Here is a 27,402-nt window from a genome sequence, read left to right on the forward strand (position 1 = left end):
GGACCCCAAGGGTCAGGAGGCCATGACAGGAGCTGTACAAAAGCTCTAGATAAGACCAGCTTTCCTCCAAAATACCTGACATCCAGGAACATGGTAACCAAGGTTGGTCATTTTAAGAGCAGCTGTATGGGACACCTTGAGACTGCTCCGAAGAAAGTTGTCAAGTCTAGGACGTTGGCTGGGATCCACTGGAGATGACAGGGGCATGCCTGCAGCAGGGTTAGGAGTGCCTGTGCTGTTATCTTCTGGTGGAAAGGGGTGTTGCTGCCTGCCTGCCAGCCTCTCACTTGTGTGGGAGGCACCTACACAAGGTGGTCTTGCAACACTGCAGGGGCAGAAATGACCAAGCTAGGTGTGAAGTGAGGCATCACACCTAGCTGAGCTAGGTGTGAAGTGAGGCATCACAGAATAGCTGTGAGATGGTCTGGCACATACCTGCACAAATCCCCACATCATCAAACTCCATACCCAATGGACTTACTGTAACTCAAAGGAGGATTACTGACTAAGACCACATTTTTTGACTTTTTAAAGGAAAAAGCGGTGCCTCATCAAAAGACGGTGTAAAGCAAGAAAACCCAATAAAGTCACAGTGCCAGGAAGTACAGAACAAACCCACATCCCATCAGAACTAACATGCCTGTAGCTTTGCATCCAAAAATATTAGTCCATTTATTGCCCATTAAAAATTCCCTTTGTCTCTTCTCAGTTGTGGTGCATGCTTGAGATCTTAAAGATGGCACTGTCAGTCTTTAAAGTAATATTTGAGATTAATTTACTCATTAACTTTCAAACGCAGGACACTTTGAAAACCTTTTCCTAAGGGCATCCCTGTGTTCTTTCTGAGGGAGTTACTGTTGTCTTCCCACCTCCCCTGAAGGGTTGTTTATAATACCATCTCTCCCTTTTAATCCTCTTTTCCTTTCATGTCTAACAAACAGTGTTAAACAGAACACAGGGTGAAAAAGCAGATCTCACACATTATAATCATCTATAGTTGACTGAAGAAACACTTCACAATTAGAGGTCTCGTTTTGTAAATTAATGCTCAAGAAGCTTTTTCCTATGTATTTTCCAGATCAAACCTCTGTTCTTCGGAGCTCAAGGTTTGTATATACAGTAACTAAGATAAAGGGTTTCTGAGTTGATATGCAGTCTGTACAGACTGAGCTACTACAAACAGGATTTCTCTTATGAGGTCCTGTATAGAGAGATGTCTAGAGATATTCACACAGGAATATGGGCAGTACTGAGATGTTGAACTATGACAGAAAACATTACATTTCAAAACTAGCCACTGTTTCTGCTGAGTGTTTTTACAATATGTCTCGATTTTTCTAGCTCTTTTTGCCCTATATCTGAGCACTTTAAGATGTGAATATATTTATAGTCACAATTTTTCCATGAGGTGGTGTGGAACTCCACATTATACAGATCTGAGAGGCTATAGTTTGATGCTGCACTTCTTTCAGCAGCAGTGCCAACATAAGCATCCCTTGATTCCCCTTTCCCTTCTCCCACCACTCACTCACCCCTCAGCTGTGCCAGTTTCAATGCTGTGTGGGAAACAAATCACAGAACACATCCAGGTTAAAAATAGCTGAAAAAGAGAGAGAGACAAATGAATTCCAGAACCTGGACTAATGTCCTACATGTACATCCAAAGCTGATACAACAAAACCTTTTTAGGTCGGATTCAATCTGTCTGTCCAGCTCCATCAATAATTTTTACCTGATTTCACAAGGGAAAGGTAGAAGTTTCAAAAGCTATTGATTTCCTTCCTAAATTTTGTGCAAACTGATGGCTGGGTGAGGAATAGAGACCTCAGTTAAAGAATTGCAGCCAGCACTCACCTGGCTAGTGAGTATGTGCATGCTGGCTGGCCACGTATGCATTAGCTGGTCAGACAGCATATATGTACTTGCCTGCAGCCCAGTAAAGGATCTTAGAGCATATAGCAAGGCAAGAGTTGGGCTTGTTGCAGTCATTTTATTTTAGGAGGAGAGGAGAGAAGGGAGATGACTATGAAGCAATGGTCACAGACCCACAGGAAACCAAGAGCCATTAGTTCCACTGCTCACAAAGCAATTAGTTTCAAAAAAGCCTGAAATTCTATAAAATAAGACCTCTTCTTCAAGTGAGACAGTAAATCATACAATTTAGGAGGAAGCTGAGAGCTCAGCCTAACATTCCTGTTCAGACTTCAGCAACCACTTCTGCTTTTAGCACTCCAAACACCAGTGGAAACCACGGATACTGATTTCTTTCCCATAGCCAAATATCACTTAAAGCCCTTATTTCTCATGAATAACTCTTTAAGGCACTTGCTTAATCTCTGTTCCTACCTGCCTCCTTTCTAATCTATAAGATCTTGCCATGAGCTCTCCTCCATTCTCTTCTTTTGTATCCTTCATGCTTCTCCTCTGGCCAGTGAATGGCCTCAACTTTGTTACAGGGTGGTACACAAAATATTCAGCGAATTGTATGTGAAAATTATGAGTATTTTGGTGCAAACAAAAGCTGGCTCCTCCCCACCTCTTGGCAGAGGGAAGAGACCTTGTCACTTTTGATGACCCGCAGAGGGGACTGGGTAGAATGGAAGTCACAGAGGGGTGTGGGAGTCATGAGGCACCCTATGAGCTATCGCTGCAGTCCATGGACAGAAATGGAAGAGTCTTTATATTCCTGTTCTCATGCCTTCTTTTCAGCAGTGCTCCCACCTGAGAGTGTCGTCATCAGCTCTCCAGCACCTGAGGGTGTGCCCTCTGCCATGCCCAGGAGACCGAGTGCCAGAACTAGTTTCTGTAGGGAATTCTTTTCCCCCCAAATGGAAGAATACAGCCATTTTGCAAAGGTGACACTGGGGACCTGTAAAGGAGATCTAAAGCAGAAGCTAGGGCTGCCTTGCTGGAAGGGAGTGCTAAAAGGTCCCAACCTCTCTCCTCACCAGACACAGGAGTTTAGGAGGTGCTGGTGAATCGCTACCAACATGGAGCAGCCTCATGCAGAGGGGAGCAGCCCTTACATTGCTGTAAGTGATGTTAGGATCTTACTTTATCCTTCAGCAACTACAGAATTTGGGGAAGTGGTGGCAAGGGATAATGATCAGAAAGCTGGCAGAACTTGTGTAATTGGTGTATCAAAGGTCCTTTTCCTCTCCTCCAGTCACATTTTAACAGTACCCTCTTTTATTCTATGTGTCAGTAAACAACAAAATTATTACTGATAAAACTTGCCTGAAGCAACAAGACACATGTGAACAATAAAGCACTGAGAGCCACATTTTCAAAAGTGTGTGTGCAGAAATGTCTATTGTACAATGTATAAGCAGCATGTGGTCTGGATGTGGCAAGCAGCAATGAGAGAGGAAAAGGGGAACAGATGGAACCTGTACATGAGTGACAAGAGCGGACGTAGGCTCAGATCAAGTTTTGTACTGTGTAGAGGCTGAGCTTTTGAAAAGCTTTAAATAATAACCACATTTTAAGGAGGACTGCACTAATGGGGCATGCAGATAAGTGCCCTGAATGGTGGAATTGCAGAGGATACAGCAGTGGAGACAATGATATACACAGAGCATATGAAAAGTTTGGTCTGACATGCTAGCCATGCATACAATCAAAGGTGTGCACGTTTCAGAAACATCAGCCTCCCTGAAACCTCAATGACTTAGCAATAAAACATCAGGAAACAATAAGTCAGGGTCAGAAAGGTCTGAGAATTCCACACAGCTGAAATAAAGATTGAGCAAGAGGAATTAGCATCAAGAAATCAGATTCAGATGTTTAAAGCTGATTGTCTGAACCAAGTTAATATAATGCACCATGTGTCACTTCAAAACGTTCGGAGCGTGCAGCTGGGAAGCCCTTCCCATGATTGTGAAATGCAGCAGCTCGCTGTATCTGAGAAGGCTGGCGTAGACATGTCTACGAGGAGGCTATAAATGATGAATTGGGATTACAGCCTTTACTATCCTGGTTGAGTTTTACCAGTTCTCTGGGCCACTAGCACAGAAAATAAGCCTGGCAGCAAGGCCATATGAAGCTCCTACCTTCACATATTCTGGACTTGCCCTCTCTCTCCTTTCCTCTCCCCATGGACTAAAAATGCTTGTGCTCTTTTAGCCAACTGCAAAGTACTCTGGTGATCAGCTTTCATTCTGTTTAAAAGAACGCCTATTCAGCTATCCAGTCTTTTCAAGGAAGATTATCCTCTCTCCATTCCACCAAGTCTAGTGTTGGAGTACACGGCTCTAGAAAATTATATTTACAAACCATCAATGCTATGGGACAATCATGTTTTCACTTGTCCTCACACAGGCACAGAAAGAAGCCTTTACCTGCATTAATGCAGACTAGCACAACAACCACCTCTGTGGGACACTGCAAGTCTGCAAAACTTGCACACTTTCAGTGTTAATTTTTTTATTCTCGAGTGGGTTTATATAATTCTACAGATACACATCTCCTTCAGCCTAGTAAAGTAATCCAAAAATTCAGTAGTGCCCACCTGAAAATCACACCTTGTGGAGAATATGAATCCCATAGGTATGAGGGTTTTGCAGGATGGCAACTTGTTTGGTTTGTGGATTTGTTAAATTACATAGGTGGTGGGAGTGGCTCTTTCCATGACAAGATCAAACACTCATCAGTCCTTGGGTGAGAAACTAATTAAGCAGAGATCAGCATAAATTCTATAACAATACTCCTTCATGAACTATCTGCTCATGGAGATCCATTCTGGATTGGGGTGAAGGTGTACATACAGAATATTTGACAATACAAGTATTAGGCTTTCAGATCATAGATCTTTTCCCCTGCTCTATTCACATGCATTTTCATGGTAGCTGGACATGCGTTATACAGTTACAGGCTAAAACTTTCTCTGGTACATCTCTGTGACACTAAAGACAAATGTGACACTGTGATTTACCTTGTGAACAGACTAGGGTGTGTTCTGTCCCCCATCAGCAAGTGGCAAAGCAGAGCTTTTATATATGGTAAGCTCCTCTCCCACAGCCACCCCAAAACAAAAAAGGGTGGCCAGCCTGAGGAACAGCATCTCAGGGAGCACTCAGAGTCAAAGGGCAGAGGTGTGTCATGGAATTTTTGAACCCAGGCCCTCTCCTGGAACAGGTACAGCCAAGACAAAGTCACTTCTTTCACTCTAACTCCAATACTTGCTGATTTCAGAAGACTATGTAAAATTCAGTGTCTTTTGTCACTTGAAGCTGAAGTGTACAGTCTGGGTTTTCCACCCATACTATGGGACGTTGGTTGGGGTTTTCTCTGTTGCCGACAGCTTGAAATTTCCATTTGCAGCTCCTTCCTGTTTCCTTTTCAGACATGCATCATACAAACCCAGAGAGGCTGCACAAGTTTACCAAAATGGTGAAAAGAGAGGACATTCCTTACCACAATGAAACTTTTAATGTGCCTAGTCAACCTGAAGCAGCAGAGGCAGACCTGGGCAGGCATTTCCTGATGTCCTGTCAGGTGCCCATAACCACATCCTGAGGATACATACCTTGGTGCCAATGGCTACCTGAAGTCCATGTCCAGAGCTCCCATCCTTCCTGGAATGCCAGCCAGCATACTCAGACATCAGCACTTAGGGACTGGGAAGCATGCAGGGGCATTTTTTTAATTTAAAATTTGCAGCACCACTGCTGCCTCAAAGAGAGTTGGGTCATTTACTGCAAGTGCTGAAAAGGACTGTGTACGTGCTGGGGTGCCATACATCTCATGTGTCCCCAGCATGGGAAGAAACATCTAGGAGAGGTCTACTCCCATTTCATAGGTAGACCCAATGGGAAGTGGGGACTTGCTGCCTAGAGCCTATACTTGCCCATGAGCCTCACAGTCCTGAGATGTCCTGGCCATATGGCACCTAACTATGTCTGGGGACCTCCAAGCCACCGTGCCTGGCAGAGAGCTGGTGGAGCCCGTGGCACTGTTCCACCTTACTGCAGCTCCACACAAGAGCTTTGGTTGTTTCCAGTAGCTCCTCACCCCACCCCACCAGCACAGAAAGTGAGTGGTGGCAGATACATCACAAGGAGCAGGAGATGAGGTACCTAAAACAAGTGAGGGATTTTAACCCCCTTTGCTTTCCCTTTGCTCCCCCATATTGCACCTGCCATTAGAATGACCAAAATTATCCAGTGATATCATTCATCACCCATAGCAAAGCCCAAAACAGGTGAATTCCCCATGGAAATTACCTGAGCAAACAGGCTTGTCTCAATGCCTAGAAGAATATCTCTGACCGTTTACTTCTCTCCCAGTCATTTTATCAAGAACTGAAGCTCATTGAATCCATGATTCACTCCCCACTCAGCACTGGCTGACTGTATCTGCATGCCTTGTGATAAGAATCATGTTATTCTTTGCTTGGGTCCAGGGCGGCTCTGATATGTGCTAGAATATCTCTGGCTTGTTACAATTAAAATTATTCCAAATTTCATGGGAGAGGCATTTTCATGCATCGCCTTTTTTATAGAGGGCTTCAGTGGGAGTCCACCCAAAGCACCAGATCAACAACAGAGAAATCAATAAATACCTTAGCATGGTGCTTTCCTTGCCTAAATTTGCATCAAGCTTGTTTACAGCCAGCGGGACAGGAGAAAAAAGTCATTTATAGTATGTGCTGTGGCACTGCTTGCCTGAATTTTAGAAGTCAGCAACTTTATGATAAACTCTTGACACAGCTTGCAGATACAGTTAAGAATGTCTCTCCGCCTACTGCAGGAAGCTGGTTACTGTATCAAAGATCAAAGTTGTTCACACCAATGCAAGAACCTTATATACAAGCAAAGAGGAACTTTAAGTGCTTTGTTTTGGATGCGGGATTTTGCTGCTTTGCACATATTGGTCTCTAAATTTGACTATAAACTGCTTGAATCAATTCAGAAAAAAAAAAACAAAAACAAAAACACTTGCTGCAGCACCACCCAGATTACTCACAGGCTAATCCTCCTGTTGCAGGGACAAGATACTCTGTTATCAAGATGTTTGATATGACTTTGAAAAGATGGGTTTACCGAAAATCATGTTAGAGACTTATTTAGAGAGTGTAATGACCTTAAGTGGTCGTGTTTTAAAAAGGCTAACAAAAGAGTACGTGACCCGAAATAGGCATATATTGCAGGGAAGTCATTTCCCTCTGCTACACATACAGTATCTGCAGAACAGGCAAATGCTTATCAGGAATTGAAGCTCATTGAATCAGTTAACTGTTTCACAAAAATAAACTAAGAGATTTTATTTTTTTAATACATCTCAAAAAATCACAAAGATAGACAGGACCTTTTCAGAAGTTGTTCTTGAAAACAAGTGTCCATGGGATAAAACACAGCTAGGAATTACTGTTAAGAAACTTTTGGTCGGCTTTGGCAGTTTTGATGCAAACCTGACTGCTGCTGGAGTCACTGCTGCAGGATTGCCATGGGAGGAAAGAGTGGTAGGGGAACTCAACTGAGCGTGTCTGCCCTCTTCTCTCTCCTCCACTACAGGATAAGAAATCTGAGAAAAGACAAATAAACCAGATTTTTAAATTGTTTCGGTGGCTCTAGTGAGCTCCCGCACACAGACAGGATTCACGAGCATTTTGGGTTGATTTCCTTTCAATTCTGCTCTTTCTGCATCCCTGTTCTGTTCTGGTTTACTATTCTTCAGCTCCCTGTACAAACAGGATCTTTCCTTAACAATGTCCTGCCACATCATCTTCCTTCCTTTGTATACAGGCTGATCCTGCCTGTTACACACCATGTGGCTTCCTAAGGCACCTCATTTCTCAATGCTATCAAAAACAGGAACCAAAAGCAAAGTAGCAATAAAACACTAAATTCTCACCATAGTTTAAAATAAAATCTTGAAAGTTTCTGATTCAAGATGACTTCTCTGTTAATGGATTTTTTTTCTAGTTTAGTGCTCTGCAGAATACGTGCAAATGAGGTGTTCCTACTATTTATCAGATTCAAATGCCTCTCTGGCAAGGTCTGCAACACTGGCTCATGCTGTTCCTCCTTTTTTTGGTGTTTAAAAGTGAACTCAGCTAAGCAAAGTGCATATTGCTTCACTGTTCACCTCTTTTCTCCCATCTTGTAAGGCTTTGCTGTCTGAGTTTTCGGTCTGGGGAGATTTGAAAGCATGTCTACAGGGAAAAGAGAAAACCACAGGCCACAGTACATATTGCACAAATGCTGTTATTATTCTGAGGACTGAAAAAACAAGGAAGGAAGCTTGAGGCTGGCTGGTGGTTTGGCAGGTGTGAGGCCTTTTTTACACAGACATCTGTTTTAAGTGGTAGCTCTGGGCTGGGGGGTGAGCAGGGAACGCCTGTCACTCCCACCCCTTCTCTGTGTCACAGCACAAGGGGGTTTGGGCTCCTGATGAAGCGATGTCACCTACTTGCTCAATCTGTGCTTCAAGACTCTGCTCTCTCATATTTGTGGGCCTGCAAAGTGAGGTGATGCCTCCCTGCAAACTCTGTGAGACAGAGCTGCTGCTGCTGCTGCCACACTAGTGCACACAAAATGCATGGGGTTAGAGTATAAAACATGTGAACGACAACATGTATGCTAAACTCAATGCAAAGACCTAATGAAAACCCTTTGGATGCTACCTCATATCCCACATTAAAGTGAATTTTTCTAATCCCACTAGATTATTTCTAGTGTTTTGGGTAACACTGCTAGTGATCCCATTACAGTTTTGAATTAACTGCTTAATTTGGCACGATGTTGCAGCACATTGTCCATGAAGCCTTGCACCATATTTGATGGAATTCATTAGTGTTTGATGGTTAATTATCTATGCAATAACATATCTGGGATCCGCACCTTAGAAACAGTCTAGAAAGAAATTGCAGTTTTTAGGGCTGGATCCTGCTCTGCTAAACCACATGTGTAGGAAGGAAAAAAAAGGTTTTGCATAATATCCTTGCCAGTAGGGATTCTCTGGGACAAGTTAGTGTTGAGCCACATTGTTATTTTAAATGACAATAGGTTCTTTCTCCTGTAGTTCATGGCCAACTTTAATGAATATTTAGCAACTTAATTATCTTAAAGACTGATACTCCTCTGTTACAGATTGCTGATATTGGTCAGCGAATTCAGAAGTTACTGGGGGAAGGGCAGATATGCAGAAAAGCAAAGACTGAGATATATGTATTCAGCTGTCATTTCCATTAGAAATCAAACTGAAGCCATTTCAAGGGGAGGGGCTGTGGTTAATCCCTCCCAACACACTCAATAATATATATCAAAATGTGTCTCCTTGTCCACCGGCAAGGAGAGTCAATCAAGCACCACTTTATTCTGGGCAGGAGAGGGGCTAAAATTTCATGGGGACCACTGGGCTTTATGGCTTCTTTGGAGGTTTTAAGCTGTGCTGTGCCATGCCGATGTGCCTTTATTGAGAACTGAGCAAGGGGTAGGTGACATGGTGAGAGAACGCAGCTCCTGTCTTTGCTTCAAGTTGCAAACGACAGAATAAAATCTACTGATGTCCACACCAGAATGGGCAAAATCCTGGCAAAATGAAAGGCTAGGCAGCATTTTGACATTCTGGGAAAGGAAGATAGAATTCCTGACATGCAGCATCCTTCTACCATGTTTAATATGGTATCTAGAACTGCCATGTCATTTGCGTTGGTCACCTGTGACAAGCACCATTGCAGTGCTCACAGAAATCTAATAAACTTTGGAGTTGGACTCCAAGATAAAAATTGTTTTGTTCTGAGGATTAAAAGAAAAAATAAGAAAAGCAAAGCCACACAAGGAAGCCCGATGCTCCACTTTTAGTATCTTAATTTTTTTTTCTTTTTCCTATCTGACAACTATCAGTGTGACAGCAAACGAAACCCTCCCAGTTCACATGGCATCACAGCTTAACTGTGCTGGTAAGTGGTGAATTGACGCTTCGCTCTAGCATGGCCCTAAATTGTACCATTTACATGTGGTTATAGTCAGAGAATACATTTGGTAGGAAATGGCACCTTGTTACTTCTCAGATTATCTGCCCTCTATGGGGTAAATATTTTAAACATCATGCTGAGTTTTAGCAGAAACTTCCCTATTAAAGTAAATGGGATCTAAGAGAGGATAAATGCAAGCACGCAGTACAGGGGTGTTAAACCTATAAATCTTCTGTGTCTTACGCTTTGTGCTTTAATCACTGACAAAAGACAAGTGTTTGCTGCCTTTGTAAGGTTCCTAAAGCACAAAGGGAGGGTGTGTGCTCAGCACTGCTTCCTGTAGCACTGGCTGCAGTTACAGCTTGACAGCCCGAAGCAGGAAGGACACAGGGATTCCTCAGCTCCTCAGCGAAGGCTGCAGCTGCACAAACGGGAGTAATCTGGCTTTCAAGGGGTAAGGAGTCCAGTTCACTCTGTGCCGAAGTTACAGTGATTAAACAGCATCTACCTTTAAGCCAGGAAGTATTTTAGCCAACAGCTACCTTACAGGCCCCTTCAAGGTTACTGAACACGTATTAAGCAATTTTTCTGTAAATTTTGTCTTTTGCTCATATCAATCCCATCACAGGTGTGGTTGATAAGTACCCCAGTTTATGTAACAGCAAAGGCTGGGAAAGGCTCTTTCCTTAGGGTACCTATCTTAAAACAAGTAACTTGAGTTTGAAAAAAAAAGCCTGCTCTCTCCAGTAGGCATTGTTTCATGGTTTAATACGATAAATGTAGCCTACATGTGCACGATATGTCTGGCAGCATTCTTTGTTACTTCACTAGATGGCGTGTGGCCGTGCCTGGCAGGGGGGAGAGAAGGGAGAAGAATTAATTCCTTGTGCAACTGGCTGCACTGCTCTCCTGCCTCTGATGTGCCTTTTAACAATATGGGACTACGGGTTAACATTTCAAGGGTGAGAACTGAACTTCCAGCACGAGGAACAGGATGTCCTGAAAACAGCTTCATTTTCAAAAAGCTGAAACTTTTGCCTGAAGAGTGCCCTTAAATCAGCAGTGGGGCAAGATCGGAGCAAAAGAGGTTTATTAGACCAATCTATTTCCTAGACAAAATATGCTTTCAGAGACCCAAGTTCTTCAAATCTAAAAAACACCTAAAGAAGAGCTTATGTGTCTGCTTTCTACAGTGTGGACAGCTGGTCTAGTAAAAGACCTTATCTCTTCCTATAAATTCTGCCATGCTTATAGCCTCACACCATTACTGCTGCAACACTGCTGGAAAAACATCCAAAACTTCATGTGGTTCTTCAAAAGGCAAGTCATAAGGTTAATTTGTGCTCTCACTTTCCCTGGTGTATACCCTGGCATAGCTGTCCTCTTTTGTTCTTCTATTAACTATTTATGCCTCTCACTTTGCAAAAGAACAAGACTGAGCTCTGCCCTGAGGCACTTCCTCTCCTGGGATAACGCAAAAGCACCCTTGCCGGGCATTCAGGCATTCGAAGTGCAGGAATAGTAAGAATCTACTCCTTTCTTGCTTGGGGATATAGGCATTAAATCTTCAAGGTCTTAGACATGAATTGCGGAAGTAGCTGGATCCATTAAGGAGGTTACAGGCTCCCTAACACAAACACCAACAGTGAAGCTCGCCATGGCGAGGTTTGTTGGTGAGCACATCGGCTCTCTCTGCACCTTGGGGGCTGTGTGGTTTCACACTGGCCTAAGCTGACCTACAGCTGGGCTCCTGCGAAAAGGCAGCTCTCCCCCTCCGGTGACTCTTGTGCTCCTTTGGCTGTAGGGTCTGTGGCAGCAGGGGCTGGTTAGTCTTGATACAATCCTCCCCTCCTGGGTTTTTTCCCTTTTGGTAGGATTAGGTTTGCTGAACTGGCTGGTCAAATGGTTGGGTAGGCACTGGGGCTGGCACAAGGAGATGGTGAGGGGTGGCAAGCTGGAAAGTGCAAGACTGGCCTTTCTGCCAGCAGTGTGGGCTGAGCCATCAGGAGCCAGAGGGCTATGCACCACAGTGGGCTTCTGCAGTGCCCGGCAAACTGCTCCAAATGCTGTGGGAGGTCGGGGCAGGCCACTGCCTTAGGATGGGATGCAAACATTCCTCTGCTCCTTTGAACACAGAGGAAAGGGGTTTCAAAACCATCTGTTAAAGAATGGTGCCATGAGGAAAACACATCTGATACACATGTAAGTGAGGGGTTTTCCTGTGGTATTTAGGCCTGAGGTGTTTACTGTTTTACCATCCAGCCATGCACCCAACCCACAAATGTATTCAGTGCAACACAAACACCAGATTTAACACCTGCTACACCATGGCTATAGTTACAACAGCAGCTTATACCCTGGCTGTCTCAGCCACCAGTCCCACAACATTAGCAACGCTCTCTCCAAGGAACAAAATTATGTCCAAAACCAAGTGTCTTCCTTTGTTGTTTATGGCTGATGGCTGTTCCTGATGGCAAAGTGTATTTGGTAGGTGCCTGGCTTGGGGGAGAGCATCTCATGAAGTGCCAGTGCTGCAGGTGCGTGGCAAGATGTGCAGAAAAGGATTTAGTGCTCACAACTGACTAGGGAAATCAGGCAAACACTGGCAACCACCTGAACAAGAGGCCCCCTGGCATTCCCTGAAGCAAGAGCTCGTTTTTCCCTTGTGAGTCAGTGTGTGGTCCCTGTAAAATGAAGCTACGTGGTAAGACAAGTTCTGCCAGGGTTAAGCCTCAGCAGCCTCTCCACTAACCCTCCCCTGAAGCAAAGGAGGTTTAAGACGATAATGGGAGAGGAAAACCAGGGTCATTGGGATGGCTTATAATCAGTTCTGAAGGAGAGCTGAGTTGCTACCTAACTTTCTTATGTATTTCTATGAAATGAACCTCGATTTCTTAGATGAGCTCACTCAGCTACCTCAGCCTCCAAGTGCAGCTGTCTTAGCTAACCATTTCCCCATGCCATCACTAAAATTTAGTAAGTCAAAATATCTGAAGGAACCCATAAAAAGCTGTGAGTTCTTACTGTATATATTCCAAATAGCCTATGCTTTGAAAATCACTGTACATGCAACACTTCTCTGCAACACCAGTATCCCCTCAGCTCAGTCTCCTGGTCCTGGGTCCCACTGCTATTTCTTCACTTGGTCCCAATAGGCTACCAAGGTTTAAACCTGTCTGTCAGTATATTGTGTTTGAATTTCAGAATTGTTCATATATGTTTCTCCCTCTAGTAAACTTACAGCTATGAGTAAAGATCCCATTAAGAAACAACAGTTTGGGCTATAGAGAAATGCTGCCAACTACTGTAACAGGAAAACATTACAGCTCCCTTTTGCCCCCAAAATAACATTTTCTTGCTGTGGGTAAATAGCTATTCCAGTTCTCCCGGGGGCAATAATCATGGCCCTCTCTTTCTCCAAAGGCAGCATGCAGTCCTCCATCCAAGAGAGAAGCTCATTGCCACAGTGCACGTCCAGACAGCATCGGCCTCTGCCCAGGAGTGAGGGTGGCAGAGGATGAGAAGACCGGCAAAGAGGGTCGTTCCAAGGAAGTTGCTCATGCACATGACAGAAGCTAAAAAAGCATTCCCCACCAGAACAGCACTCAAAGGACTTCATCTGGGCTCTTCTCTGCCTGGGAAGGGATCTTATTTGGTTTCTTATCCTTCTACTCCACATCCTAGAACCTGTAATTCTAAAAGTGAGTCAGTGTCTACAGTGACACAGATGGCATGTGAGGATTCAGAGCCCTGGCTGTGTTTCATGCAGTGCCATCTCATTTCTGCATCTTGAGGCAAGTCTCCTTGCCTCTGCCATCTTCTTGCCTAGCTTTATTTCCCCTGCTGCTCAGGAAGGTCACAGGGCCCTGGGCCATAAACTGTGTGTTCAGAGCACCTAGCGAATAACAGGTTCCTTGAGCTGGGATTTCCAAGTACAAAATAAAATAACTGCAAACCAAGGAAAGTAATGCCTTTTATCAAACTCAGTTATACCACAAAGAACAAATAAACAGAAACTGTAATCAGAAGTTAGTCCTTCACCTGTAGTCTGGTTTTAGTTTGTGTGAGTTTTGCCCTGAGGACCTCTTTCCTCACCAAAATGATGTTGATCTTCCTGATATTATCGAGGTGTCACCCTGTAGTAATTTCCAAGCAGCTACTCAAGATCCATTAGTATTAATCTACTTTGAGATGAACATTTGCCTCATAAGGCTTTACTCTGCTTCCTGCCTCACTGTTCATCAGTAAGATAACACCTGAGAAACAATGCTGGTGCTTAGAGCAAAAAATCAGGACAAGTGAATCCAATCCCAGCTTGGCCACTGACAAGAGACAAATCTGTGTCCCTTTTGTTTTCCCTTTTCCTATCCCTAATGGGAGTAATACTGACACCTCTTATGGCAGAGGCACAACTACTTGTTTGTAGAACACTCTGAGATGATACAGCACATCTCAACAAGAGTACAAAGTGCTACGGGTGTTTCTAAAGTGTGATGTGTGTCCTAAACTAATCTGTTCTGATCTGACACTTTACACATCTGATCCCCTACCACAACTCTACTATAAAATAAGCTGTGTTTTGGGTGAACTGTTTATTAAATATGCAACCATGAAGTTAAAAAAAGCCTTTCAAAAGAGTCTGCTTGTTTTTAAATCACTGCACATTGCAGATTTGAGTTAATCTAAGAACAGCAAATTATGGCCACAAGAAGAGTTCATAGATGATTCTCCAACCTTTCTATTAGGTATGCATCGTGTTAGTCCAATGCAGTCCAGACCTTTAGGGCTTCCAAGGGCCTAGAATCTGTGTAAGGTCTTTTGAGCATGAACAAGTGGATTACATAACTGATGAGCTAGTCACATCTTGGTAGGCATAAAAGCATTTATTTTTTTGTCACCTAGCAATATGACAATGGATTATACCTGCTTCTTTCAAGTCTTGCTGCAAAATGTGCTTTGTCTGTGAATGCTCATCCAGTAACAAAGGGTGTACTGTAGAAGGGTACAGGCTCTGAATTCCTACTGTAAGGTCCTGAGTCTGAGGCTGCAGATTGCCGCTGTCAGCAACAAAACTTGTTTAAGGTATACTCACCTCCCTTCATAGTCCAGGCTGTGCACTGCCACGTATTGCTGAACTTGACCTCCATCACGTTTTTTGTCCTCTGCATCACTTCAGCAAAGTGACAGGATCTCCAGCACAAAGCAGGTCAGGTCTGGGATAGGTGTATTTGGGCAGGTCCTCAGCACTGTCTCCTCTTCAGCATCATGGGGTGCCATGCAGTGTGCATTGATACTTATCACTGACACAGCAGTGATCATGGAGCACTTCCACCCAGGTCCTGAGCACAGGGTCCGATTCCCCCTCTCTAGGTCTTCTGGACATATAGGAAAAGTGTATTATGTTCCTAGCAGACAATGATGAAGCAAGAAATGCCTTAAATATGTATCTGGCCTTGCACCATGCAATACCAGAGCCACAGCTGTCTGCAGCACACTGAGATACGCATGTCCTCTGCTTATCCAGAACTGCCCCATATTGTCTCTGCACATTACAGCTCAGCCTCTCCAGGGAACGCTGTGTTTGCTGTTATATTTGCACAGAAGCCAGCGCTTTGCTTTCTGGTCTATGAATGGTGTATCCAGAAATTTGCTGCTACAGTGGTGCATTTCAAAGAAGATAATACTGTCCTTTTCCCTGATGTTTATTGTAATCCTTATTTCTGACAAACAAAAGAGATGAATTCTGGGAAATTTACCAACAATCAAGAGGAGTGTAAGCAGGATGGCTTTACAATATGTACAGTGCTGTGTGTAGGGCTCAACAAAGCCTTCTACACTGGGCAGCTCATTCACACCAGGCCTTTAGACTGATGCATCAGTGATAAGAACTACAAACCTTATCTGTTCTGCAAATTGCAGCCACAGATCATAAAACTTCCAAACTAGCAACACAACAACCACATGGAAAGCTTATGACATTAAATACATGAAAGGAACGCCTCGGGACTATGAGAAGGAATTGATTACCTTCAGCACAGAATGGGTAATCCTCAGGGGACTATTTAAAAATCAGTGACTAGTTATGCCTACTAGTTTAGTCAGTCAACAGAGACATCAAAAGTTTGTACAGATGAAGTTTTCTCAGGTACAGAAGAGCAGAGCAAGACTTTCCTTTCTGATAAGTCACTTGGCTCTACCCTTGGGGCAGGAATCCTTCAGAGATCTCTTGGGGTTTCCTTTGTCATTTGATGGATATGCCTCTGACATATGAAATCACGTCAGTAGATGGCTGAGGTAGGGCAGTAATACCAGATGCAGTTAGGATGTGTGTGGCAGGGTTTATTTCATGGCCCTAACATGCAGCATGCTCCCTCTACCTGCAGTTCAGCCCCAGGTGCTCTTGAGCCAGGACCCAGGTGGAGATCGTGGGTGATCTATCCCTCAACTGCCTTACACATGCAGAGCTCAGGACTGCAGCCTGCACTGCCCTGGGGATGCCCGAGAGACAGACTGGGCTATTACTTTGCATATAAAGCATCCTGGCCCTTCCTCATGTTGTTTCCTTCCCTCCACCAGCCTCCTTCATTTCCATTTTGCAGTGTCCCCCATCCATCCCCTCCCTCCTTACCAATAGCTGCTCCTCAGCACTAAAACCTGGCTGGAGCAGTGATGTAGACAGGGCTGTCAGCATAATGCAGAGGAACGGTGGCAAGAAGTGTTTACCTTACAATAAGGTAAACACTCTGCACCCTCTAGCCCTCTTATTACTGTTGGGACGTGAGTTAAACTGTTCCAGCCAATTCGTCTTAGTCCTAGATACCCGTTGTGTGAAGGCAGGGCCTGAACACAGCAGAGAAACCTCTGATACGTAGTGTGCACTCAGGCAATGCCAGTTATGTGGGTAGAGTTCATTGAACAAATGTAGATGCTTAAATGGTAGGTGTCCGTTTGGGAGTTAGTCACTCTAGGATGCCATTTTAAGTCAGAGAGAAATAGACACTTTTGGCATATGATAGAAATTTACGCTCAGTTGAGCTAAATTGTGTCTCATGAGCTCCTGCTTCTCCCTGCTGACAATATACGGCGTCAAGCACGAGTAGCTCACAGGTAAATGCCTGTACGACACACACCAAATGATGGGCGAGATCAATCACATTTTGTGCAACTTAGTTTTGACACAGGGATGTTACATATTATGGGGCTGCTAGAAGGGAGCTTCGTAGGGTGCCTGGTGGGGCACTCTCTGGCACGTAACTGCAGAGGCCAGGGAGCCAGATGCAGAGGAACAGAGAGACAGTGACAGACACAGCAAAACCCTTTGGGAACGTGGCTGCTGAAGCAACCATGACTTCATTAGACTTGCTCAAGATGCCCTCTAGCCCAGACCTTTCACCTCATTTAATGGTTTCTTGGCCTCAATCCCTTACAATTCTGAAATGAAAAAAAAATTCTCTTTTGACTCCTGTTTTCAAGACAGGGCTGTTTGATTTGGAACACTGCATTGAAGTCTGTGCTACTGATTGATTTCAGGTTTATTATATTTTCCCCTTTGAAACATGCTACAGTAAAAAAACCCACTTTGTCGTTTTTCATGTAACCCCCCCCTCTCCTTTTTTTTTTTCAATCTTAGCAAATGCTCAGTCTTTTCCACTTCAATAGCTTGAAATTCTCCCCTGGGAGCCCTAAGCTCTTTAAATATTTTTACGTTGCCAGATTTCTTATGTTCTCTCTCCAGGAAGCCAATTTTGTTTCTAAGCTCTTGAGAGTAGTCCAGCTTCATCTTTTGCGCACTCACTGCATCACAATAAAATGCTGCCTAATTGCTGCCTCAGCTGAGTCCCAAAGGTGCTGGAGTTTGTCTCTAGGCTACAGTTGTAGACAATAAACTCTTCTCAGACTGAAGTTAAGCCTTTTTATTATTTAAATCTGAGTCATGTAAAATTAGTTTACTAGCAAGTTACCCACAAAGATCTAGTATAGAAAGAAACTCCCTCATATTGTTTTCCAACACAATGAGAGAATGATCAGATATACAGATTTGCGAGTGGTTTGTAATACAAGATGTACATAGAAAGACCAACATTTAATTTAGCCAAAAAGACATGAGAATATTTCTGTGAGCCTAGAAGTTACTCTCAGGCCTTGTCTGTTTGGTGTTCTTTACCTTCAAATTGAAACTGGTGGTATGAAAAACACAGCAACTTTCTTCTAGCTTATCCATAGCCTGAAATACCTATGAAAGAGGAAAAGCAGCTGAAGATAACAAATGCCAGATGTGCAAGAGCTTTCTGTTCTCAGTCTAGCACAACAGTGAGAGGACTTAGTAAGTATTTTGCTAGAAAATAAGCGAGAATATACTAAAACTGGATGGCTGCACCCCCATCAAGCTTGAGAAGACCCGTGCAGCAAGGGACAAATGGACAATACTGGGAGTGAGAATGAACACATACTCTTTCTCTCATCAGCACCATATTCAGCTATCCTCAACAGCACAAGCAGACATCCATACATGGCATTTTCTCCCTTTGTGTTCCTTTTCTGTAATCTATATTTTAAACTGCTTATATTTCTGTGGTACAATATGGCTTCTGATGAAAGTGCATACTCCACGGACATTATAGTAAAAAGAATTATTGATCATTCTTTTAAGACTCTAATTTCTTTGGGTGCATCTGGTGCTGTGTGCCCAAATCCACAGTATTAACTAAGCAAAAATGAAGCTGGAAGAGACTGCTAGATTGTCTCAAAATGGTTAGATTGTCCTTTAATTAAAAAGGTCAGACATAATAGCAGAGACTTGACATAGTCTTTGTGGTGGTGTCTCTGGCTGCACACTTGCAACCTGGGACACTCATGAGCAAGGACAGACGATCCAAATGGCTCTTCATGTATGGCTCCTTTTGTCAGCACAGAGTGGATGCAGGCAGATGCATCTATCTGCAGTAACTGCAAGGAGATTGCTAACCACACACCACACACTCACTGTGCAGACCTCCTCCTGTTGCTGGGGTCTCTCATTCCTCATTTATATTTGCCTTGATCATTTACTGAGAGCGAAATGGCAGACATGGTGTGGACCGCAGAACCTTCATTACTAATGGTGATGCAGAAGACAGGAAGGATGCAGAGGTCTGAAGTCAATTTTGGCAGGCAGCAACTAGAAAAGCTAGGACACAATTTCAGCCTTATTCAGATCAATGGGAATTTTGCCACTGATGTCAGTGAGATGAAGATTTCGCTCCATGTCTGCTTGTAATCTGAGAACATGTATTCTGCAAGTCCAGGAGACACAGTGAAAACGGGACCCCACAGAGTTCATCTCAGATTCACTGCAGAAATAAAACTACATGGATTCTTTGTGCCCCTCAGTTATCTGTAAAACAAGTATGATAATGCTTTGAGTGCTAAACAATACAAGGTGTGTAGGAAGACACAGTATCTTTTATTAGGCCAACTGAAATAGTTGGGGAAAAACAGACAAGCTTTCAGGCTTGTCTGAAATGCTTTGAGATGCTCTGATGAAAGGTTTTTGAGCTGTGCAAGTGATCATTAAATTACATTCTTCCTCTCTCTGGAAATCATTTAGTGATATTTCAAAGGAAAGATACTGTACAGAAATAACTGATTTCTACTGCAAGTGCTGTCTGGAGCTAAATATCTTCTTTCCTCTCTCTTTATGAACTAATCTAAAGAAAATATGTTTTAAATTAGCATGTTAAGAACAATTTTGTGGTATAATATATAGTTCTGTGAAGTGTTCTGTGTTAAGCATAACCACAAGATCCTTAAACATATTTCAGTACACTCAAAAAAAATGGCTGGATTTCTGTTTAATGCTTTGTGGAAATTATGAAGTTATCACCGTGAAGAAATTAGAAAGCATAGAACGGCAATGAAATTGGCAAGTAAAGAAAAAAAAAGGCAGATATGAGTAAAAAACTACATTACACTTGTAAACATCAGCTAATGAGCCCCCAGACTATTACAATTGAGTGTGGACATCATGCATTGGAAAGCTGTGAACCAGTTAGTGTCCATAAAAGAGTGACAGAAACAATCAAACTTAACCCTCTCCAGGAAAGACTAAATGAGCTGGGAATGCTCACTTGAAATTAGACAGGGGTGACAGATCAACACCATTATGGTATCACAGCTGTGAGTGCAGCAAGATATATCATTGCCATCATGGAGTCAGTGGACCACTGAGGTTACTGTGGGCCATGAAGGGGTAGGTGAGGGAAGGTTTAACTACATAAATCCTACTAGTACCACTTTACTAGTACTTTAGTTCAGTGTCAAGACATAAATGATGTCACGAACAGAGAAAACTGGGAGCAGAGGAATCTTTAAATATGTGAAAAGTACTTGCAAAGAAGGATGAAGTAAATTTGTGTCTATTAGAACAAGAAGAAATTAGGGTAAGTTGCAGCAAAGCAGATTTACATTAAACCACTCAATAACTGTCCAGGATTAAGGAAAAGTAAGCATTGATAGAGACTGCCTAGAGAAATGCTAAAACTTTATCACTGGAACATGTGAAAAATGGCTTAAATAAATGTAATAAAAAGTTTCACTACTGATGATTGTTCACTGAGGCAGAGAGTAAACTTGGAGATTCATCTGAGAAAGGTTACAATGTGTGACCAGGTCTTTCTGGATGTGTTCTCTTTTTCCTGCCTGGAAGATGTTGCTGAAGATTTTCTGTTTGTGTGAGATTTTGAGATGCATTCCTCTGAAAATGTTTGTTTGAGAGATGAGGGGCCATTCATCTTCTTAAGTCCCTATTCCTCTCTCTGCTGATCACAGATGCAGTCACAGATGACTGGCTTGGTATGGACATTGACTTGCTGAATCCACAAAGTCAGATGAGACAATTACCACCCTTAATGACAAATTTTGTCCTTTCTTATATATTTCTAGATATAACACTCAAATCTTCATTACTCATTCCAACTATAATTACTTGTTCTGCACGTAAGAGGTGGCACCCATAACACATAATCATAATGTTATTTACTGCCCTGTATTAGTAATTTTATCACATTATATTTAGATGCCATATGGTGTGGTGGAGAATGCAATGAATGTTTCCTATGCAGTGGATAGAAAGCTCTGAGACAACAATTAATATAATCTATTCCACTTTTGCATTGCATTGCTACTAAGAATATCATTGAAGTAAAAGATCTCAGGAAGGAAAATTCTATTTTTAGATCTAAGATGCAGCCAAAGCTCTGCTGAGTTGCAGGTAGAGATACTAGCTAGGAATGTAAGTGGCTTTATTTCAGCAGTGTGTATGAAAGAATAAGGTGCTTCTGATGTATATCAACCACTTCTGCTTTCATAGTCTGTATACAATAACACGTGCTCAGCTAACCTGTATGAATCTATGTGTTCATATTGTGCTCATCCCCCCATAGGACTAGAACTAGGCACTTTATTTCTACACTATTTCCCACACTGAAGTCATGGGAGGAAGTCTGAGCACCTAGCTGTCCCCTCTGCTTAATTGTTAGCTCTGTCTTTGAGGATCTGTCCAGGTACATCCTATGCATTCAAGATAAGGCATGGATCTTGAATAGTTCACTCTTGGGATTCCCCTCAAACAGCAAGGTCAAGAACATTATATTTAGCTCCCTCAGACCCATATTGTCTTTCAACACTATTCCCGCAGGCTCCACACTCTTCAGAGTACAGAAGGACACCACAAGGTACATAAATGTGAGATCCAGGGTACAGGGCTCTGTGGCGTGGACAGAGCAATCTGTAGTAGCCCTAAGCATCCTGGATGTGAGTCAGCATGCATCACTGAGCCTTGGGATGGAAAACTGCTCCCTCTCTTCTGTGGATACACACTCTTGAGCGTGGATACACACTTGCAAATAACGTCGCAGGCTGTCTGCCCATACCAGCCAGAACTGCACTGAATAGTGGTGCTGGAGACTGCTTTCATCAGGTAGAAAGGTCCCAAAGACTGTCTCAGTAGGAGGGGAATTTTTTGGTATATCAGCAAAACAGAAAGCCAGAATAAAAATGGTAAAAGGGACAAGGAGAAACAGCACAGGATCACCTTTCCCATCCTGAGAAATCTGTAGAATATTATTCTCCTGTGCTCTTGGAACAGCTTTTTTAATAACCTTTGTTCTTCTAACCTGTAATTATGGAAACCTCAATCTTATATATTCTTATGCACAAGTACCCTCAACATACATGTATTTCTCCACTGTAAAAGAATGTGAAGAGTTAAGGCTCTGTACGGATTTTGGCTGGCATAAAGTTAATTTTCTTCAAAGTAGTAGGTATGGGGCAGTGTTTTGGATTTGTGCTGGAAATAGCAGTAACACAGGGATGTTTTTGTTACTGCCAAGCAGGGCTTACACAGCATCAAATTCTCTTCTGCCTCTCACACCACCCTGCCCACGAGTGCACTGGGGGTGCATGTGGAGTTGGGAGGGGACACAGCTGTGACAGCTGACACTAATTGACCAAAATGGGTTATCCCATACCATGTGGTATCATGCTCAGCATATAAAGCTGGGGGAAGAAGGAGGAATGGGCAATGTTCAGAGGGATGATATTTATTTTCCCAAGTAATCATTAAGTGTGATGGAACCTGGCATTCCTGGGAGATGGCTGAACACCTGCCCGCCTGTGGGAAGTTGTCAATTAATTCCTTAATTTTCTTTGCTTGCTTGTGTGGATTTTGCATTACCTATTAAACTGTCTTTATCTCAGCCACGAGTTTTCTCACTTTTATTCTTCTGGTTCTCCCAACCCACTGGACAAGGAGTGAGTAGCTGTGCGAGTCTGAGCTGCCTATTGGGGTTAAACCTCAACAGACTAATTTCTAACTTCATTACATTTAAAAATGCATTGAATGTGAAAATTAAATGCAATACTTCCCCTCTCCTTTTTCTTCTTTTAAGGCGATATGAAAAATTATTTGAATGAGGGAATGCACGCAGGAAGACAACAGCAGATTTAACTCCAGCTTAGCATATTTAGTTTAGCTTCAGCTGTGCTTCCTTGTGGATTTTATCTTCTTCATTACTTGATTCTTTAGGAATGTTTTCATTCTCACTTTCATGGAGAAGGACTAGAAAGAGGTGAGTAATTCAGCTAAAAGAAGCAATTAGACAGGTCAAGCTATGGAAGGTCACAGATAAACATAATTAAACAATCTCTTCACAGGTTATTAAGATGCCTACCTGACGCTACTGAACTTTAAAAAGCAGCACAAGATGCCATGCAAAACTTAGTAACTATTAAAAACTACTAATAGTTCTCTCACCTTATTGGGTTTGTGGCTAAAATTCCTAATATATGCTTGTTATAAAAGAATACTGTTTTATAACAGGATAGTTAATTCTGTAGCTACATGAAATACCTTAACTGCCAGGGACTGGAAAAGTGTCCTGGTGGTGGTCACCAATGGCATCAAGTCTCTCTGAACTGGAATGATGTTTAATAATCAGAAAATGAAGCTTTAGTGACATATTAACCGCTGAGCCTGGATGGTTTCAGAGGTTAGCACACAAGGCAATTGAACGTCACTTGTTGTAACCAGCAGTGTTCTATGTATAAGGAGCAGCTGCGCAGCCTGGAGGTGCGATTCAGCTGGTCATGTAGGTATTTTATATCTAATATGAGTATCTCTTACAAGTCATATGAAGCATCCAGAAGGCATTTCCATTTGATTTTGAATTGAATTTAAGGCAACCAGCTTATGAGCAGGTGCCTGCACTGTAAACCATTAAAGCTAGCTACGTTGCACCTAGCATGTCTGTTGAAACATTAGCAGCCCTTGGCTGACGGGTGGGCAACTTCTTAAACTACTCAAATTTTACTGCAGCTGCTCTATATTAGTGGCAACACCATGCTCCTAGACTTATTTATAAAGTTTAGCATACCTTTTCATGGTACATTTGTAAATGCCATAAATAATTTTGCTTAAATTATGGCCATTTTTTACATGGATAACAGAGATACATGACTAGACTATATCTCACAATGGTGCAAATCATAATAAACTTCTATGACATTTGTGAAACTCTAATGGTATAAAAATCATGTGTTTGAACAGAATGATGCTTAGATACAAGACTCAGTCTCCTTAACTTACATTCTAAAGCTAAACATATAATTTTCTTGGTGGCACATTTGGCAAATAGATCTCTTGAATTCAACAACGCATTTCTGTGCCTTGCTGAAGCTCATCTCTTCCTCAGACATGCCTGACTTGTATACAAGGTCATGCAGTAAACAAAATCAGAAACATGACCTAGGTTAAAAGTTACACCTTCTTTTGCAGGGTTCCTTTTAACCCAGATGATTTCACCAACCTAGTTGGCAGGGCCACCACATCAACAGCTGTACTCACGCAAGCGACAGAGCGATACGTAAAGTAGAAGGCAAGAATGAGTGCTGAGGGGTGAAAACCAGTTAAGTCAGTTTAGTTGCCAACGAAAAGATGCACAGAAATAGCACAGAATGGCATTCAAAGTTGAAGAGCCTCCTCTAGATGATAATTCAGAGTAGAAGCCTAATTAACAGTCTGAACTGCTCTCTGGAGGAGCCTCTCTCATTCCTTCAACTATGCAAGGCATCTAAGGAGACAAGCCTCCTAATTTAGGCATCTAAGTTATATGTTTAAATGTAGGCAGTGAATATTCCCCCTGAGAATGTGAATGGGATGTTATAATAGTTTAAAACATGTTTAACTGAAGCTGTGATACCAATGTCTGTTTTTTTTATGATACTGTTCTTTGTGCCACTGATCCTCTACTGACACAATCATGTTTCTCATTTATCAGATAAATGAACAACACTAACAAAATGCACATTGTTCAACTACAGTCCAAATTTTGAAGTTAAAAAAAGATTCCCAATTTTACTCTCAAAATACAAACCAGATTAAGTTGTTCACATGGAAACCACTGCTTGTTCCCTGTAGTAATCACATTAGGGGACCAGAAAGGGAAAAGAGATTCTTCACAATGATCACCAGCATATATTTAACTTTCTTGCTCTCCTCAAACATTTTTAAGTTTTCAATTAGGAACTTTGATCTGTAATTACATCTTGCCATATATTACATTGCTCCTACCTATTCAGAATTTTTACATATTCAGTGATAGGGATTTAATAAGTTATTGATAAATGGCAGAGGCTGTGAAGTTGTTCTTTCAATGCGGATGCATGGCTTACCTCTTGTCCTGTAAAATCCCAATACTTAGGCACACACCAGAACACATCTTTCTCCAATGTAACCACCTTCACTGCCATTGATCACAGCACTATTCAAAGGGCTATTTCAGATAGTCTTAGAAGGACTGCCAATACATTATGGAATGCTCTTTAAATGTGTCTTTTTTCTGTCCTGGATGAATATGTTTGCAGGAGTGGATTGTTAATACAAATTTAATTTCTAGTATCTCACACTGCAGAGCTGGAACTAACATGCCTAAGAAATCAAAAATCCTGGGGAAGCCATTAATATGTATTAGACAGTGCTTTGTTTATTCTAGTGGTTTGGACATCTAAACAGTGTGTGCAAAAAGCTGTCCAACAGCTCCCTTATTTGAAACTGCCACTGTTAAGTCAAAAAAACACCTACAGGAGAATAATATATACCAGCATGACTTAAAATTAATGGCCATGCCTGAGTTAACAAGCTCATCTGATGTAACTGGTTCAAACTATCAAAGCCCAGAATCCTATGGCTTTGTGTCCATTTCCACTTAGCTCTCATCCCTTCAATAAAGCTGTCTATGGATCATACATGTTATTGCAACTGTGCACAGAAGTAGGTATTGCAGGTAGCCCTAAAAGGGGAGCTGTCAGTCATTTCACACAAGCAGACTGGGCAGCTTGCCTTGTGCTCAGCAGAGGCACCAGCTGTGTCCATTTTTTCTACTGTGCTACTTACCACAAAACTAGAAGGAACTCAGTTAGACCACCATCCTTTTGCAAATGCAGTAGAAACTGGCCAGTGAAGTTCAAAATGATTGCAATGGGACAGACAGCGTGCAACTCCAGAAGTGTCACATCTTTAGAAAAACAGCTTAAAATTCACACTGTACCCTGAAAGAGTTATACTGCCAAACAAAAGCGCATCACTAGAGATTTTCTCTCAGTTGTCAACCCCAGCAGACAGATTAAGGGAACTTTGCCACTTGATACTGTCTAGTGCTCTGCCACAGGACTGAGATGCTGTGAATAAACTTTCTTTCCGTGTCCAGGTTTTTACTTAACAGTTGCTGACACACAGTTCCCTAGGCCTGACTCTACTTTCTCTGACATTTCTGTCCAAGTCTTCCTCTCTCTTTGTTTGGACTACTGTAAGCTACTTTCTTATTTCTTCTCCGAACTGTAATACTCCAACATATGCAAAATGCTTCTGCATGTTGAGTATACACAGAAAAGTAACACGATATCCTAGTTCCTGTTAATTCTTCTAATTTCTGTCTGCAGACTCAAAACAGAACAGGTGGGGTTTTTTCAATGTACTGTGGGCTTGCTCCAACCCATTTCAAAAATCCGTCTTCTCTTCTGCCTGTGTTTTCCATTAATGTGACACTAGCTTGTTCTTTGTCATTTTAATTAACCAACTGGAAGCTGCCTGACAGCTTTCCCTTGCTATGGTTTAACAATACAACAAACATATTGGGTAGGACTCCTCTCACCTACCTTTAGGCATCTACAGTGCAAACATTTATATTTATGCTGATCAGCTAGGTCAGCTATAAGCTCTGAAAAAAAACTAAACACATTCAGGGCACAGACCATGTTGGTTAAAACAGGAATTGCATCCTCAAAGTATCACTCTCTCCCTCTCTCACTTAAGAAGAAAGCTAACTCAGAGGCAGAGACCTAGAAGACAGATGTCTACATTGACCAGATAAATAAAAACACCCTTGCCCATTCCTACTCTCACTTTCCAACTTAAATGAAAACCCATTTGAGAATCAACTGCTTTTCCTTAAACTGTTCTCTATTAACAATTCACATCATTTTGAGATGTGCCTTAGGGGAAAGATGTTGACTAAATGTTTCTATGTTGCCACTCCATCACAATTTCTCAAGGTTCAGACTTTGAGGTTCTTTCCTAGGAGAGAAATCGGTGGATATGTCACACCGATAAATACATAAACATAACATAACAATATCTATGCAGAAGAACAATTACTTTGTGTGTATGAAAATTAACAGTCTACTGATGCCTCTACTGACTTGTGCATAACTTCCCTTGGAAAGTTAATGCCTGTGAATATGTAACATGCATCTTCTTTTCCCTATTGCTTCCCTATTGTTTTTCACTTTCCATTATTACAGTATTTCTCCACACACCTGTAAGACCTTTGGTAAAGAGTTAGGTTTGCATGTGAGCATTAAAGATTATTATGAAGGCACAATAATTCCTGTAGTCTGGTTAAATATAATTGCAAGACAAAAGCAAAGGGCAGTTCATAATTCATAGACTT

At 42.2% G+C, this 27,402-nt stretch overlaps 1 long non-coding RNA gene across 6 annotated transcripts in view; it reads right to left on the reverse strand.

Annotated features, from left to right (window-relative positions):
• The window catches only part of LOC113951031, a 75,904-nt gene that overhangs the window by 44,956 nt on the left and 3,546 nt on the right, over positions 1 to 27,402 (reverse strand). For 5 of the 6 annotated variants that reach the window (XR_003529002.1, XR_003529003.1, XR_003529001.1 and 2 more), the window contains exons 2-3: positions 15,012 to 15,294; positions 1,533 to 1,600 (exon numbers count right to left, since the gene is read on the reverse strand). This is a non-coding gene — a long non-coding RNA (uncharacterized LOC113951031). The remainder of the gene's footprint in view (positions 1 to 1,532; positions 1,601 to 15,011; positions 15,295 to 27,402) is intronic. The other variant, XR_003528999.1, reaches the window with a different exon arrangement.

This window comes from Corapipo altera, unplaced genomic scaffold (assembly GCF_003945725.1).
Source record: "Corapipo altera isolate COAL_440 unplaced genomic scaffold, ASM394572v1 0, whole genome shotgun sequence".
Classification (NCBI taxonomy): Eukaryota; Metazoa; Chordata; class Aves; order Passeriformes; family Pipridae; genus Corapipo; species Corapipo altera.